The 15,302-nt window shown below is 44.5% G+C and overlaps 1 protein-coding gene across 6 annotated transcripts in view; it reads right to left on the reverse strand.

The window, feature by feature from the left end:
* The window catches only part of RALY (RALY heterogeneous nuclear ribonucleoprotein), an 80,427-nt gene that overhangs the window by 44,007 nt on the left and 21,118 nt on the right, over positions 1–15,302 (reverse strand). Inside the window, exon 1 of one of the 6 annotated variants that reach the window (XM_059895946.1) lies at positions 1,460–1,481. The exons of the other annotated variants lie outside the window; for them this stretch is intronic. The gene's annotated coding sequence lies outside the window, so the exon portion shown is untranslated. Of the gene's footprint in view, positions 1–1,459; positions 1,482–15,302 lie in introns of those variants that run through there. 6 annotated transcript variants of the gene reach the window in all.

Genomic DNA, 15,302 nt, shown 5'->3' on the forward strand with positions numbered 1-15,302 from the left:
GAAATCCAACCTCCAGGGCTTGCCTTCTTAACCACACACTATACCACTTCTCACAAACAGAAGAAAAAACACAGGAAACGCATTCTCTAGTCCTAGCTGACATGGCTCACAGTCCCCATTTATACCTAAGTCTGAGATCCTCTCCATTTACTTGCAGTCCAAGCTTTTTACTGAATACCAGTTGAATAACTCCGGAGTCCTTCAGCCAGGTGGTTCCAGAGGATACTGTGATCACAAAGCTATGATGATAACCACAACAATAGCCATTTAATAGCCACTAACATTTAATGCACACTTTGAAATAGACTAGGTACTGGGCTAAGCACCTTACATGTACTATTTTATTTCAGAGAAGGAATGACAGTTGCTATAAGGCCTGGGTAGAGGGATCTGTGGGGGGCTCCACGCCTGGAACAAAGCAGCAAACACAAGGAACTAAAGGATCCCTGAGGGCCAGGGTCAAAGCACAAAGGCAGAGGCACTAATGGGTGGGTGGTAAGAGGAAAGGCCTATCAGCACCTCCAATTAACATGTCAACAAACTGAACTCATCTTCCATTTCCCAGTCCCCATGTTTCACCAAATGGTATAACAATTCTCCGAAGTACATATATTTTTTAACATCTTTATTGGAGTATAATTGCTTTACAATGTTGTGTTGGTTTCTGCTGTATAACAAGGTGAATCAGCTATATGCATACATATACCCCCATATCCCCTTCCCTCTTGCGCCTCCCTCCCACCCTTCCTATCCCACCCCTCTAGGTGGTCACAAAGCACCGAGTTGATCTCCCTGTGCTATGCGGCTGCTTCCCACTAGCTATCTATTTACATTTGGTAGTGTATATATGTCAATGCTACTCTCTCACCAAGTACATATTTGGACTCCAAAATGTTCACTCATGCTCTCCAACCCCTTCTTCCCTCATTCCCACAATTGCCAAGTCCTTGTAGGGGTTTTTTTTGTTTTTGTTTTTGTTTTCAGTCTCTAACAGCTCTACATCCAAATCATCTTCTTTATTCCCTACTGTGTCAACTTCCTCTTGGTTCAGGATCTCATTATCTCCTGCCTGCACTGCTGGAATAATTCTTAGAATTTATTGACATTACAAGGACAGGCTGTTACAGCAGCCTCTTCCCTGGTCTCTCTTTCACTAGTCTCCCCCGACCCTTCCTGTTCCAATCTATTGAGCCCACACTGCCAGACTAATGTTCCTAATGCCACTCCCCTGCTCAAAAAAATGTCATGGCTCCCAATCACCTCAGCCTTGCTCTCTAGACTCTCATACCATGGGTCTGGTCATCATCTACCTTACCTCTACTGTGGGCTTTCCAGCTCCCATACTTTTATCCATGTTGTTGCCTCACCTGGAATGCCTCTCTTCATTTGTACATATTCAAATCCTTCTTAATTTTCAAGGCCTAGCAATTCAGTGAAGTTATCCTGAACCCTTTCTTACCTCTCTGTCATGTTCTTGAAACATCTCTGGCTGTGACTACTATCTGGCTCTGGCGTCACCATCCACTAAGGCTTCAGAACACATCCCCTGTTGTTCTTCCTTGTAAAGATTCCTACTGCTTCCAGACAAGGAAAACCTCGTCAGTTAAGATTTCTGTTCCAATTCCTACTACATACATACATTCATTTACTTATTTATTCATTCATTCATTCATTTATTTATGGCTGCCTTGGGTCTTTGCTGCTGCGTGGGGTTCATTCATTCATTCATTCATGTATTTATTTATGGCTGCGTTGGGTCTTTGCTGCTGCACGGGGGCTTTCTCTATTTGCAGCGAGCGGGGGCTGCTCTTCCTTGCGGAGCACAGGCTCTAGGCACACGGGCTTTAGGTGTGGCTCGCAGGCTCAGTAGTTGTGGTGCACCGGCTTAGTTGCTCCGCAACATGTGGGATCTTCCTGGACCAGGGCTCAAACCCGTGTCCCCTGCATTGGCAGGCGGATTCTTAACCACTGTGCCATCAGGGTAGTCCCCTACTACTCTTATCTTACTCTGGATCTATCTCTTAACAAAAGACCTGAGTTTTAATCTGAGCCTCAGATTCCTTAACTACAAAATGGGGATATAATTCCCATCCAGCCTACAATATAGGGAGTTTGTAAGAATCAATGTGACAACAGGAGAGGAAAGGGGAAGGGTTGAGATGGGAGACCCAGCCAAATCTTTAACAGCTCTTTTTGTCAGCTGCAAAACCCCAAGTCTTCTACCCAATTAATCGAAAACAATTCCTGGGCCTTCTTAGCCATGGTCACAACTCTGGGTTAGGGGTTATAGAGGATGCAGCGATGAATGAGAACAAATCTTATCCTTAGGCTCCTGGCAAGAACTGTGGAGTAAAGTCCTGGTAGGACTGTGTCAGCTTCCTACAAAGGATGACTAAGACTATTAGGCAGACTATGGAAAACAGTATGGAGGTTCCTTTAAAAACTAAAAACAGAGTTACCACATGATCCAGCAATCCCACTCCTGGGCATATTATCTGGAGAAAACTCTATTCGAAAAGATACATGCACCCCAATGTTCACAGCAGCACTATTTATAATACCCAAGACATAGAAGTAACCTAAATGTCCACCAACAGATGAATGGATAAAGATGTGGTGTGTACACACATACATACACACACACACACACACACACACACACGAAATATTATCAGCCATAAAAAAGAATGAAACAGGGCTTCCCTGGTGGCACAGTGGTTGGGAGTACACCTGCCAATGCAGAGGACACAGGTTCAAGCCCTGGTCCAGGAAGATCCTACATGCCACGGAGCAACTAAGCCCGTGTGCCACAACTACTTAGCCTGCGCTCTAGAGCCCACGAGCCACAACTACTGAACCTGTGTGCCACAACTGCTGAAGCCCTGCAATGAGAAGCCCATGCACCGCAATGAAGAGTGGCCCCCACTCACCGCAACTAGAGAAAGCCCACGCCCAGCATAGGAAACCCAACGCAGCCAATGAATGAATGAATGAATGAATGAATGAAACAATGCCATTTGCACCAACATGGATGGACCTGGAAACTATCATACTAAATGAAATAAGTCAGAAAGAGAAAGACAAATACCATACGATATCACTTATATGTGGAATCTAAAATATGATACAAATGAATATTTACAAAATAGAAACAGACTCAGAGACACAGAAAACAACTTATGGTTACCAAAGAGGGAGGGGGGTGGGAGAGGGATAAATTAGGAGTTTAGGATTAGCAGATACAAACTACATATAAAATAAACAACAAGGTCCTACTATATAGCACAGGGACCTATGTTCAATATCCTGTAATAAACCATATTGGAAAAGAATAGGAAAAAGCATGCACACGCACACACACACACACACACACATATAACTGAATCACTTTGTTGTACACCAGAAACTAACACAACATTGTAAATCAACTATACTTCAATTTTTTTAAAAATTTGAAAAAAAAAGAACATTAGGCAGGACCTAACAGTTTCAAGAGTGCTATGTATTATAAAAGTGGAAAAAGAAATCAGTCTGGGGCTTCCCTGGTGGTGCAGTGGTTAAGAATCCACCTGGCAATGCAGGAGACACGGGTTTGAGCCCTGGTCCGGGAAGATACCACATGCCGTGGAGCAACTAAGCCCGTGCGCCACAACTACTGAGCCTGCGCTCTAGAGCCCATGAGCCACAACTACTGAGCCCGTGTGCCACAACTACTGAGCCTGTGTGCCTACAGCCCATGCTCCACAACAAGAGAAGCCACCACAATGAGAAGCCTACGCACCGCAACGAAGAGTAGCCCCTGCTTGCCACAACTAGAGAAAGCCCATGCGCAGCAACAAAGACCCAATGCAGACAAAAATAAATAAATAATAAATTAATTTTTTAAAAAAAAGAAAGAAATCAGTATGACTAGAAGTGGCCTCAGAAGCTTCATTAGAGCAAGGGCTTAGGCCAGGCCTTGATGCAGGGTGACAGGAAGACATGGGCTACTATGCACCAGGCACTGGGCTAGGTGTTATGCTGGTAACCCTTGTAATACCTGTGAAGCAAGTGATGGCATGCCCATTTTACAGCCAAGGTAACTGAAGATGGGGGAGGAGGCTAAGTGTGTCATTCAAGGTCAAACAGCTGGTAAGTAGCAGAGCTAAGATTTGAACCTAGGTCTGCTTTACTCCAAAGCCTACTGTGCTTGCTTACTTACTTCATGGTCTGCCTTACTCATCATGTAGCAACATGAAAAGGGACCAGGTAAACTCTGAAGTTCTTTCTACCTCAAAAATCCAATGATTTGAATGGGGGTGGGGGAGAGAAGAGAGGAGCGAAGAGGAGGTTTACTGCTGCTATGTCTTTCCCATAAGACTGTGACCTTACAGCAGGTTTAGGGTCTTATTAACTAGAATGCCGAAGTATCTGACACAGCCTGGCACGTACAAGACACTAAGTATTTAGGGAACCTGTGAGTCAATAAAACACCAGCTCTATCAACCTTTGTTCTAAGGTCTAGAAGTAAGGTCCAAAATCTCAAGCTGCATGTTCTGACTCTCAGCCCCAATATCTATATCAACTATCTACTAGTCTCTCAGCTGAAGGTACCCTTTTCCCATTCTTGTTTTCAGGAGTTAGGGAAGAGGTGAGAAGAGAAAAGGATAAGAAAGGAAGTTAGGTGGTTAACACAGAAAGGAGAGGTAGAAGAAAGGGGTGAAAGGAGAGAAGGTAAGGAAGGAAACAAAAAGGAAGGGGGTGCCAGGGCAGGATTAAAATGTCTGACACCTAGACTTTGAGAAAGGTTTCTTTTTCCTTCTGATTCCAGAAACAAAATTGTTTTTGTTTTTTTTTTTTAAGAGCAGTAGTAGGAATTCCTCTTTATATATTTTAAATGAAGGGAAATTGCTTGTCCAAACCCCAGACAAAATCTGTCAGCAGGAGGTAAAGTGAAATTCCTCAGGGCTCCCATCCTCAGTTCTCACCACCGTCCTGCCCCAGCCTAACCCTTGCTCACCTGGTTTAGGCTGAGGCCTGCAGAGATCAGAAGACATGAAAGTTCTTCCTCTATTCCTCTGCTCCTTCTACAAAGGTTGCTCCAGGCTAATAAGCCCTGGGAGTCTAACCTTCTTTAGAGATAAGGGGATACTGATACCCTCTGGACCCATCCCCAAAGCTCCCTGTCAGGAAAGCTTTGTTGATTCCTAAGGGAAAAGTGTTTCTCCCTTTCTGCTTAATTTCTCAAATGTGTGTGAACGTACTGAGGTAAAAATGGGATGGAGGAGGCAAGGTCCCTTCAGGACTCTCTAGATCCTGGGTCCTAATACAGCTCAACCCTCTTTAGGTCTGATCTACATATTATATACAGGTATCTCTCTTTCTTACTAAATCAAGAGAGAGCCCTGGGCTGAGAGAAAACCTAAAGGCTAGTTCCAGCTCTACCTATAATGCACTGTGTGACCTTGTCAGGTCATTTCACCTTCCTGGACCTTTTTTCCATATCTGTAAAATGAGGGTGATAGTATCTACTAGTCTGGAGGATTTTCTGATGGATCAAACAAGATTGTCAAGAAACAGTTGAACTGTTTAAATCTATTTAGTTTGATATAAAGGTAAAGAAAGAATGAGGGGATGGTCCCTTTAAAAAATGAAATAAAATAAAAAGAGGGCTGTACCACCTTTCACTTGAAGAGATCTGCTCTGAGTGAAAAGACTTAGGAAGAGCTGTGGCAGAGACTGTCACTGTCTGTACCTCCATCAAAAGACAGTAAAGCACCAACTGAGACTGAAAAAGCTCAAGAGCTACATGTATGCAAATACCAACAGTTCCAAGCACAAAGAAGGTAAGAACCAGCAGAAGTCACGTATTACTCAGGGAAAGTAACAAAAAGTAGTAATGACCAATTTAGTGGTGAAGAGCTCAGGCTCTAGAATCACACACCTGGGTTTGAATCCCAGCTCTGTCTCTTACTAGCTTTGTGACCTTAGGCAAGGTATTTACCTTCTGTGCCTCAGTTTCCTACATTTGTTTTAAAAGGTTCCTGCTTCATAAATGTGTTATTGGGAGAAATAAATTAAATAGTATGGGAAAGCCCTTACCTCAGGGCCTGGCATAAGTGACTTAACGATAGATATTGTTTTTCCATTTAAATACCACAAAGGATGAATCAAGCAATAAAAAAGGCCTAGGAGAAAAGAAAGAAATGTACATTTGCTATTATCTTATTATGTACCATTAAGACCCAAAGCCTTAATTATTCTCATTTATTCCTAATAACCTCTTGAAATCCATAGAATTATCCCCATTTTACAGGAGGAAATTGAGCCTCAGAGAAGTAATTTGTCTAAAACCACACAACTGGGAAAAAGAACTTATTTCAAAAGGTCTGACTGCAAAACTGTGTTCTTTCTACTACATATATACCTTGCACTTTCTCATGCTCAAAAACAAGGAGCCCCCCACATACCAAAATAGGCTCCAATAATAAAGTGTTAGGGAATGGACCAACTTCTCCCATTTTGTACTCAATGAAGCAACTATTGGTTTTGTATGCCTGGGGAAAAGATGGGCAGGGGTGAAATGCAAGTGCACCATCAAGTTCCAGAGTTGCAGACTGGACTTACCAGGCCTTCCCAAGGGGCTCTCACATTTGTCGCAGTAAAAGAGGAGACAGGGCCTTTTGCCAAACTGAATACCACACCCTAAAGGACAAGATGTTCTAATGTTGTAACAAACAGGCAAAAAGCCATGAGAGGTGCCAGGGCAGAACTCAAATATCTGATCAAAACACCTTATACCGGGAGGGAATACAATGCTATGTATGAACACTTTTGCAAGAGTCAGCATGTACTGTGTCCTGAGTGTGCACACTGTCCCTATTTCTGGGAAGCACTTTACTATGGCCCACATGACTGGAAGTTTACTCTTAAGACAAGCACTCCTTCCCTTGGGCCAGACTATTATTTTGGAGCACTCCGTTAAAAAATAATAATAATTTAAAAAAAAAAAAGGGGAACAGGTTCTTACAGGAGTATATGGAAACCAGGAATCTACAGCTGGCGAGTAGGGGAAAGAAGCCAGGAAGTAAATTAAGAAAAATTTGAGAGAAGAACTGGGGCCTGGATATCAAAGGCTTTGGGTAGGGTGGGGAATCAAGCAAAAGACCTAAGACAAGAGAAAGGGAGTGCTTCAGGGGGCTAAGAAGATATTTTGACAGAAGAAATTATTTTCTACATTTGTAAAACAAATTTTTAAAAAAAATAGTACGTCCCTGGGACTTCCCTGGTGGTGCAGTGGTTAAGAATCCGCCTGCCAATGCAGGGGACACGGGTTCGAGCCCTAGTTCGGGAAGATCCCACATGCCGTGGAGCAACTAAGCCCGTGCGCCACAAGTACTGAGCCTGTGCTCTGGAGCCCACGAGCCACAACTACTGAGCCCATGTGCCACAACTACTGAAGCCCGCACGCCTAGAGCCCGTGCTCCGCAACAAGAGAAGACACTGCAGTGAGAAGCCTGCGCACCACAACAAAGTGTAGCCCCCACTTGTTGCAACTAGAGAAAGCCCGCGCGCAGCAACAAAGATCCAACACAGCCAAAAATAAATAAATAAAAATAAATAAATTTAAAAAAAAAATAGTACATCCCTATAAAACCTCTGGTGTTTAGAGTAGAGCAATCTCCAGGGCATACAGGAAGACTGATTGAAAGAGGTGTTTCGTTTTCTTTTTATTTTTTTTGGCTGTGTCGCGTCTTACTTGTGGCATGCCGGATCTTTCATTGCGGTGCGCGGGCTCCAGAGCACGCAGGCTCTCTAGTTGAGGTGCGTGAGCTCAGTAGTTGAGGCACGCAGGCTTAGTTGCCCCACGGCATGTGGGATCTTAGTTCCCTGTCCAGGGATTGAACCCGTGTCCCCTGCATTGTAAGGCAGATTCTTTACCCCTGGGCCACCCGGGAAGTCCCTGAAAGAGGTGTTTCTGAAGTGATATCTTCCTCAGGAGAGGGGAAGGAAAATAGAAGCTAGGTTCTCTAGGCCTCCGGGGTGACAACCAAGGCACGAGTGAGCAGACACAGGACATAATCTTAGCATAACAGCTCCAGGTTCAATCAGGCAGGGCTCACCTGCAGGTAGTCTCAGACCCATTTCTGCTATAGTCAGTACTTGAAGGTGCACAACTGCCCATAGACAGTAGGGAGTACAAGACTGGCCATAGAGCAAATAGTCCTTGTCCCAGGAGCCACGCTTGCCAATCTGTTTTAGTTCTGTCCAGCTTGCCCCCTAACCTCTTGGCCTCAGAACTCTAACTGCTTCAATCTTCGTGAGGCCTGCTTTTCCCAGCCTGGATCAAACGCCATGGTGCTGCAGTTCTAGACTCCTTCCAATCACAAGAATACCTGACCTTGACTCTTATGACTGGCTCTATTGTGTGTTGCCTATGCCCTGGCATAATAAACCAACTGGCTGTGTTGCCATGGGGGTTAAAAAAATGACCTCACAACATAATAAAAATGCAGCCAAGTCACAAAATGGCTCAGTAAAACCCTCTTCTACTCCCCAACAAAGACAGGTGTCAGGATGCCCAGCATATCGCGAAAAGAGGCCCTGGAGGGCAGCTGGTTTCTTAATGACAGGTGACATTAGGGCTCCTGAGCCCAATCCATGTCCACGTATGAGAACACTATACATGCCATAAATAGATGAAACTCAATCCAGGCAGTCTCTAGGCTGCCTGGAAGAACGTCCACAGAATACAACAGACCTGCAAGACAATCATTCTTGCCTCTGCCTTTTCTGGGCAGCTAACAGCATTTCTCCTTCCTCAGCTGAATCTGCCTCCAGTTTCCCCCTTCTCCTTCCCTGAAAAACCAACCCCGCAGGAATCATCAAGGGAGGCACAAGTAATTACTGTTTTCTTTTCTCCATGCTAATGAGACAGTTGGATGGTTCCCCTTCCCCCTCTTGAGCTGGAAGCGAGAATCCAAGGCTTTATAATCTGTAACCAACAGACCAAAGCTGGGGCCAGACAGTGCTCTGCAACTGAACTGTACAGAAGATGGCTTTTTGTCCCTGATGAGACCAGAGCTGGAAGAGGCCCCACCATTTTACAGAAGGAGTGGTAAGACCAGAGTGAGAGGATCTGTCCAAAGTCACAGAAGGAAGGCAGTGGCATGGCCAGAATCAGTCTCCTTACTCCCAATCAGGGCACTTCCCAAATCATCCAGACTTCCTCTAGTACAGAATAAATTTGGAGGTGTCCTCAATGTACCTGGAAACTGGAACTACAAATTTCAAGTTTACATATCAGTTTTTGAATAGGTATTTAAAAAGCAATGACAATGCTCTGCAGAAGTGGACTCAGTCCCAGAACTGGGGTTCTGGGGCAGAAAGCCAGGATCTGAGAGACAATGCCAATTTTACCCCAAAATTTAAATCACAAGTAGATGGTCAGGCAAAAAAACAATCTGCTAATTTTAGTTGGGATTCAGCTCAGTTACGTGAAGACTGTAGATACCAAGGGTGGGATCAGAACTAGCCTTAAGAATGAATTTCAGGTCTGGCGGATAAAAGACCAGTTTAGTATAGAACACTAGGACCTCATATTTCACAGATGAAGAAGTCGAAATCTAGCACTATTTTTTTTTTTTTTTAATACATGTGTTGTTTAGAAGGCACCCAGTCTCGGGTGTTTTTGTTCTAGCAGCCCAAACGGACTAAGACACATGGCTTTATCCTAAATGTCAGAGGACTGTCTGCTAAGAAGACTGACCAGTGATTACCTTACTTAATTTTCTGGCCAACTGTCCATGTCATTGCTTCTTATCTCAGGGTAACACAAAGTTTTGTCCAGAAAACTAATTTTGGGGGGGAACTTCTCTCTTTCGCTTGGTGGGGAATATTTGTCCTCATTTTTATTGGGGTTGCCCCATTTATCTGTTTTTATCTCATCTTTCAGGAATTCCTCATTGTTTCATCTATTGGGAGTATTTCTCCTAGTCTTCCAACTATGTCACAGATCTCTAGCAGACGATCACTTATGCCAAAAACCAAATCTGGAAACTGGATTAAGACAATTTCCGTAGTTTAAATAACAACACCAAAAGGGAGACATGTCTTTAAAAAGAATTTAACAACCGACAGATATTTGCAAAATCGCAGTTCAGTACTTTATACAATGGTTATCCTTCAAAACATACAAACTGGGATCTGCCGTAACTTGTGCTGTGATATCCCCAAGTGACATCTCCCCTTGTTGCAGGAAAGACAGTGGGGCACGAGAGGATGCTCACATCCCAGGTCTTAGGTGAGTCCCTGGGATGGCTGCCGAGTGTGGGTTCTTGAACAGGAAAGAATTCAAGAGCGAGCCAAACTAAAATGAAAGATGGTTTACTCAAGGAGAAACAGACTCCACAGACAAGAGTGTGGGCCATCTCAGAAGGCGAGAAAGGCCTCGAATCTAGCACTATTGGCGGCATCCAGGGAAAGACCCAGGGTGAAGCAGCAGACTGAAGGATGCTATGGCTCAGAGCTAGCCATGACCTGCCTGCCTAGCCATGGTCAGAGAAAAAGGAAGACAGAGCCTCTGGGAAAAGGAGCCAGCATATGCAAAGGCTGTGCTGAGAAGAAAATGGTTCAAGTTTTTAAACTGGACTAATTTGTAGACTCTAACACAATTTTTTAATCTTTTTTATTTTTTTAACCTGAAGACAGACTGTCAGCCTCTAAAATCTCTTCCCTTCCCTCTCACTTCTATCCTAGCTCTATCACTTCAGGTTGGAGTCAGCAACTCAAATCCAGTCCTCAAACAATTCTGACTCCAGGCAGGAAATATTTAAAACAGTCTTCGCCCTAACTCCCATCTCCTACCCATACGGCCTGGATGTCAACCCTTCCTCTCTGTTCTGCCGTACCACAGAGTTGATTGTGGGGTTCCTTGTGGTATTCCAGGATATTGCCAGTGCTGACCACGAGGCTTCAGCTTCTAGAGGGCACAAAATCATGTACAGTATTCTACAAATGGCCCCAGGTCCATGTGAGAACGCCTGCCTCAGGTCACCTGCCTAACATCTCAGGCCCTCCTAGGACTAAAGCCCAGCTCTGAATCCAAGACTAGGCCTTTCCACCAGTGGCCATTCCTCAGAGACTGCCTGCCAGCCTAGACTTACTCTTGAGTTTGCCACTCTCCCCATCCTTCTGCAGGGAAGGCAGCATGGTATAGTAGAAATAGCACGCATACAGATCTGGGTTTGAGCCCTGGATCTGGCCACCTAAACTGGGTATCCTTAAGCATTATTATTTACCTGCTCCCCTATATCCTCTTAAGAGCTTTGATTACTGTCTGTTTTTTCCACCACTCTCCCCTATGGGAAGAGGGAATATTTAGGTATTTCCCTGTATCCTCAATGAGTCAGTCTCTGTCTACTGAATGATCCTCTAAAACTAAGTTCCCACATCTGTAAAATGATATCTGTGATGATATCACCTGTCTCAGAGTTATGAGATAAAGGAACAAAAAAAATGTAAATTGCCTGGATCAGTGCCTGGCCCTTATTCTTATACTCTATCAAGGATACCAGGGCCAAATGTTTACCTGTACTGAACTAGACTGCCCATCCTAGAGACACCATGCCTTGCTGAACCCTAGGGTCAGCTGGACCTGACCTCCAGTGTCTGTTCCACTCCAGTAATTAGACTGAGTGCCAGTTCCTAGAACCTTGCCAGTACAAACAGCTAGAGATATGACTATTCTCCTCACAGTCAAAGGCAGTGAATTTGAAGCAAATGAGGTACATATATACACAAATACTCTAGATTGAAAGGAGGGGGGAACAGAGGATAAAAGAAAAAAAGGGAAAAGGCTGTGCTCTGAAGTTGAGGTCTTAAAGAAGAAAGCCCAGATCCTAAGAGGTGACTAAAGTCACTTGAAGGGCCAGCAACATGAAACAAATTGGCTGAGGTCACATAGTAAACTGAAGGGAGAAATGAGTTTGGAACCCACCACTGCGGTCTCCCATCTAGTGATTTTTCCTATCCTCCAGGGTAGATGCACAACATTCTAGGAAAAAGGGAGTGAGTCATAGGGGATTCAGTGTAGTGGCAGGGAGAGACGCATAAGGGATATCAAGTGGTACTTAGATAGTTTCCTGCTTTGAAAGGTGACTGAGAAAGAAATCAATCCAGCCTTTAGCTTTGCAGGGGGCTAATATGCTCTGGAAGTTAAAGGGCAGAAATAAAATCAATCTGGCCAGAACAAGTGCCAGCAGTTAGGGAAGGGGAAGGGCACAGGATGTCCTCAAACTATCATGAGCCCTTCTCCCACAACACCAGCGGCTCCAGGAGATCAAAACCCTCTGCCCACCCATCCCCAACTTCACAACTCAAACTGTAAATTATGTTCCAGGTTTTCTAGGATATCTGATCTTCCCAACAGCGGGCCCTCAGATTTATAAAATGGGGGGTGGAGTATAGAGAAGTAGCAGAATAAGAGTTCTGTGCCATGAGGAAAAATCTGATTGATTCTTTTCTTTGTTCTATTCACAATATTCACCTGAACTTCTGGGAAGGTAAGTGATTTGCCCAAGGTCACACAGCTAATAAGGGCAAATCAGGACTCGCCTGCATCCTGTGTCCTTTGTGATATGGTGACTTTCAGCAAATTTGACCTTTACAAAGTTTTGAGAGGTAGGTAGGGCAGGTGTTCTCTGTTAAATCATGCTGTCCCTTCTTCTGAAAAGTCTCATTTGACACCTCCAATTCATTTCCGGCTTAGTCCTGACATTTATCTCCTCTTCCAGAACTTTCATAATTACCTTCTAACTCAGAGGTCAGCAAACTTTTTCTGTATAGGGCTAGCAGTCTCTGTAGTATTCAACTTTGCCAAGGTAATATGAAAGCAGTCATAGACGAACAAATGAGTGTGGCTGTATTCTAGTACAACTTTACAAAAAGAGGCAGCAGACTGATTCAGCCCACAGGTCAGTTTGCCTGACATCTGTTCTAACTAATCTCCTGTCTCCAATCACCCTGTCCCTCAGTCCACCACACACACTCATATCACAATCCTACACCCTCAATGGATCCCCTTTGCCTACAGGATAGTTTAAACTCTACCTCATCCTCTATCATATCCTTCCCTGCACACTGTACTCCAATCACAGCAGGATGTCACCTGGCAACTTCTTACCTTCCACCATGCTCTTCCCTAACACCTGCAATGCCCTTCTCCATTCCTCTGCTAATATTACCTATTTCAGGGACAAGCTCAAATGCCAACACCTGTGAGAAGTCTTTTCTTGCTCTGCCTTACATAATTAGTCACTATATGGCTGTCCCTCACCCACTACTGTTTCCCTACTCCCCCCACAATTCTAAGCTTCGCAGGGGCATGGAGTGTGTCTTATTCAACTCTGTATCCCTTGCAGTACCTAATGTTAACACTCAGTGTCCACTGACTGAACAGGCTTCTGGGCTAAGAGAAAGTCATTAGAACATGGGAATCTTTGGTTCTAACAGAACCATGAGATGACTCACAGCATCAACAGATCCTTCAGGCTGCTTCAGGGGCTGCCTCCCTCCCTCCCCATCATGTTCCCTGTCTGGCCAGGTAACTAGTTAAGGTAGGGGCCAAGACCAGGCATTTCATTAGGTGGCTTCTAGCCTACGCTGATATATGTGAAGAGAAGAGGGATCCTATTTTCAGAGCTCCTTGTCCCTGACCTCAAACTGTATCCTTAATATCAGCCATAAACTGATCCCAGATACAGATTTAGCCCTAGATCAGCAGACAGCCTTCTATCAAGTGCAGATCCCCCAAAGACAGGAGATTTCACCCAGGGAAAGGCTCAGGGCATTCAAACCAACCTCAACTGAAATGAGAACTCAAAGGTATGTGCTAAGAATCATCAGGAGCATCTCCTCTGGATGCAAAGGGACCTCTACTGAGATTAAGGGGTCCTGAACAAGCCTGTAGCCCACAAGTAAGACTATCCTAGCTTGAGCAAGCTGTGAGGTCAAAGACTAAATTGCTCATGGGGAAAAACAAAACAAACATACAAAAGAATTTTTCTCCTAAGCCCAGAACAGAACAACATTCCATCTGGGTAAGTAAGCTTGTCACAGGCATGGGGTACTTAGCATATCTGCCATTCCAGGATTACAGCTGTCAAGTTTTAATTAGGGTAATTAGAGTTAAAAATGTAATTTCATTTCAGGGATACTTTGAACAGATTCCATTAATTTCTTTTTAAAAGAAAGGAGGGGAAGGCAAGTAGAGGATTTTGCCATCAGAGAAGCAAAGCCCTGTGCCTGAGCCAACGAACTTTCAAACCACTGCCAAGAACCCCCAGCATCTCTGCAGGCTTGGCCCAGAGTGCAGAGGGCTGCTGCTCTTCAGCTTTCCTCCCTAGTTTCCTCCCTGAAACTAAGTTTCAGTCGGCATCTACTAATAAACCCACCTTCTTCTCCCTACCTGCTCCTGTGTTACTACCATTCAGTGACTACTATTACAGCCCTAAGTCTAGTAAGGGGCAAGGGCTGTCAATCTGATTGGCTACATGTTAGGGACTACTCTAATGTCCACCCCTTTATCAACTGTTCCTGGACACATCTTTATGCTTTCCTTTGCGCTAGTTCCCTGGTCTGGAGTGCCCTCCTTGCCTTGCCTGCCTTTACCCTTACTCTTCCTTCAAAGCCAGATCAAAGTTATCTCCCCCAGAAAAACCCACTTCCATGCCTCTATGATCCCAGAGAACCCTGCATATGCCTCTATTAAGGCACATACAGAATACTATGGTCTGTTTCCCTGTTTGGCTCTGATGTTAGATTGTGAGGTCTTTCAGGGCAGGGACTGGGTCTTTATCGAGGAATCCTTAGCTAGCACTAGCACAAGCCCTGACACATAGGAGAGACTCAACAAATATTTGTTGAATGACCAACTGTAGGGGGAATTTGGTCTGAGCACACTGGTAGCTGAGCATATTAAGCCCTCGGGCTCTACAACGCATAGAAATATCTGGTCGTGAGTCCCTTCCCCCTCCTTGCACAGGGCCAGTTCAGAAACCTGACTCAGCCCTCCCACTGATCCCCAATGATGATTGATCTCTCCCACCAGAGCGCGCTCATTCCTTAGGGACCTGGGAAAGGAGATGAGAAAGCCTAAGCAAGCAGAGCATCTCCCCCCATCCTCCTCAACCACTGGTTTTAAGGGATTTCCTCCAGTCTTTGAAGGGTTCCAGGGAGAGGGCCTCAGTTCCAGTTCAGTCTGTAGGAGGGTAAGGGATGGCCCTGGTTTTTTTAAAAAAAAAAAAAAAAAAAAAAAAGGGACT

Source organism: Balaenoptera ricei, chromosome 15, assembly GCF_028023285.1.
Source record: "Balaenoptera ricei isolate mBalRic1 chromosome 15, mBalRic1.hap2, whole genome shotgun sequence".
NCBI lineage: Eukaryota > Metazoa > Chordata > Mammalia > Artiodactyla > Balaenopteridae > Balaenoptera > Balaenoptera ricei.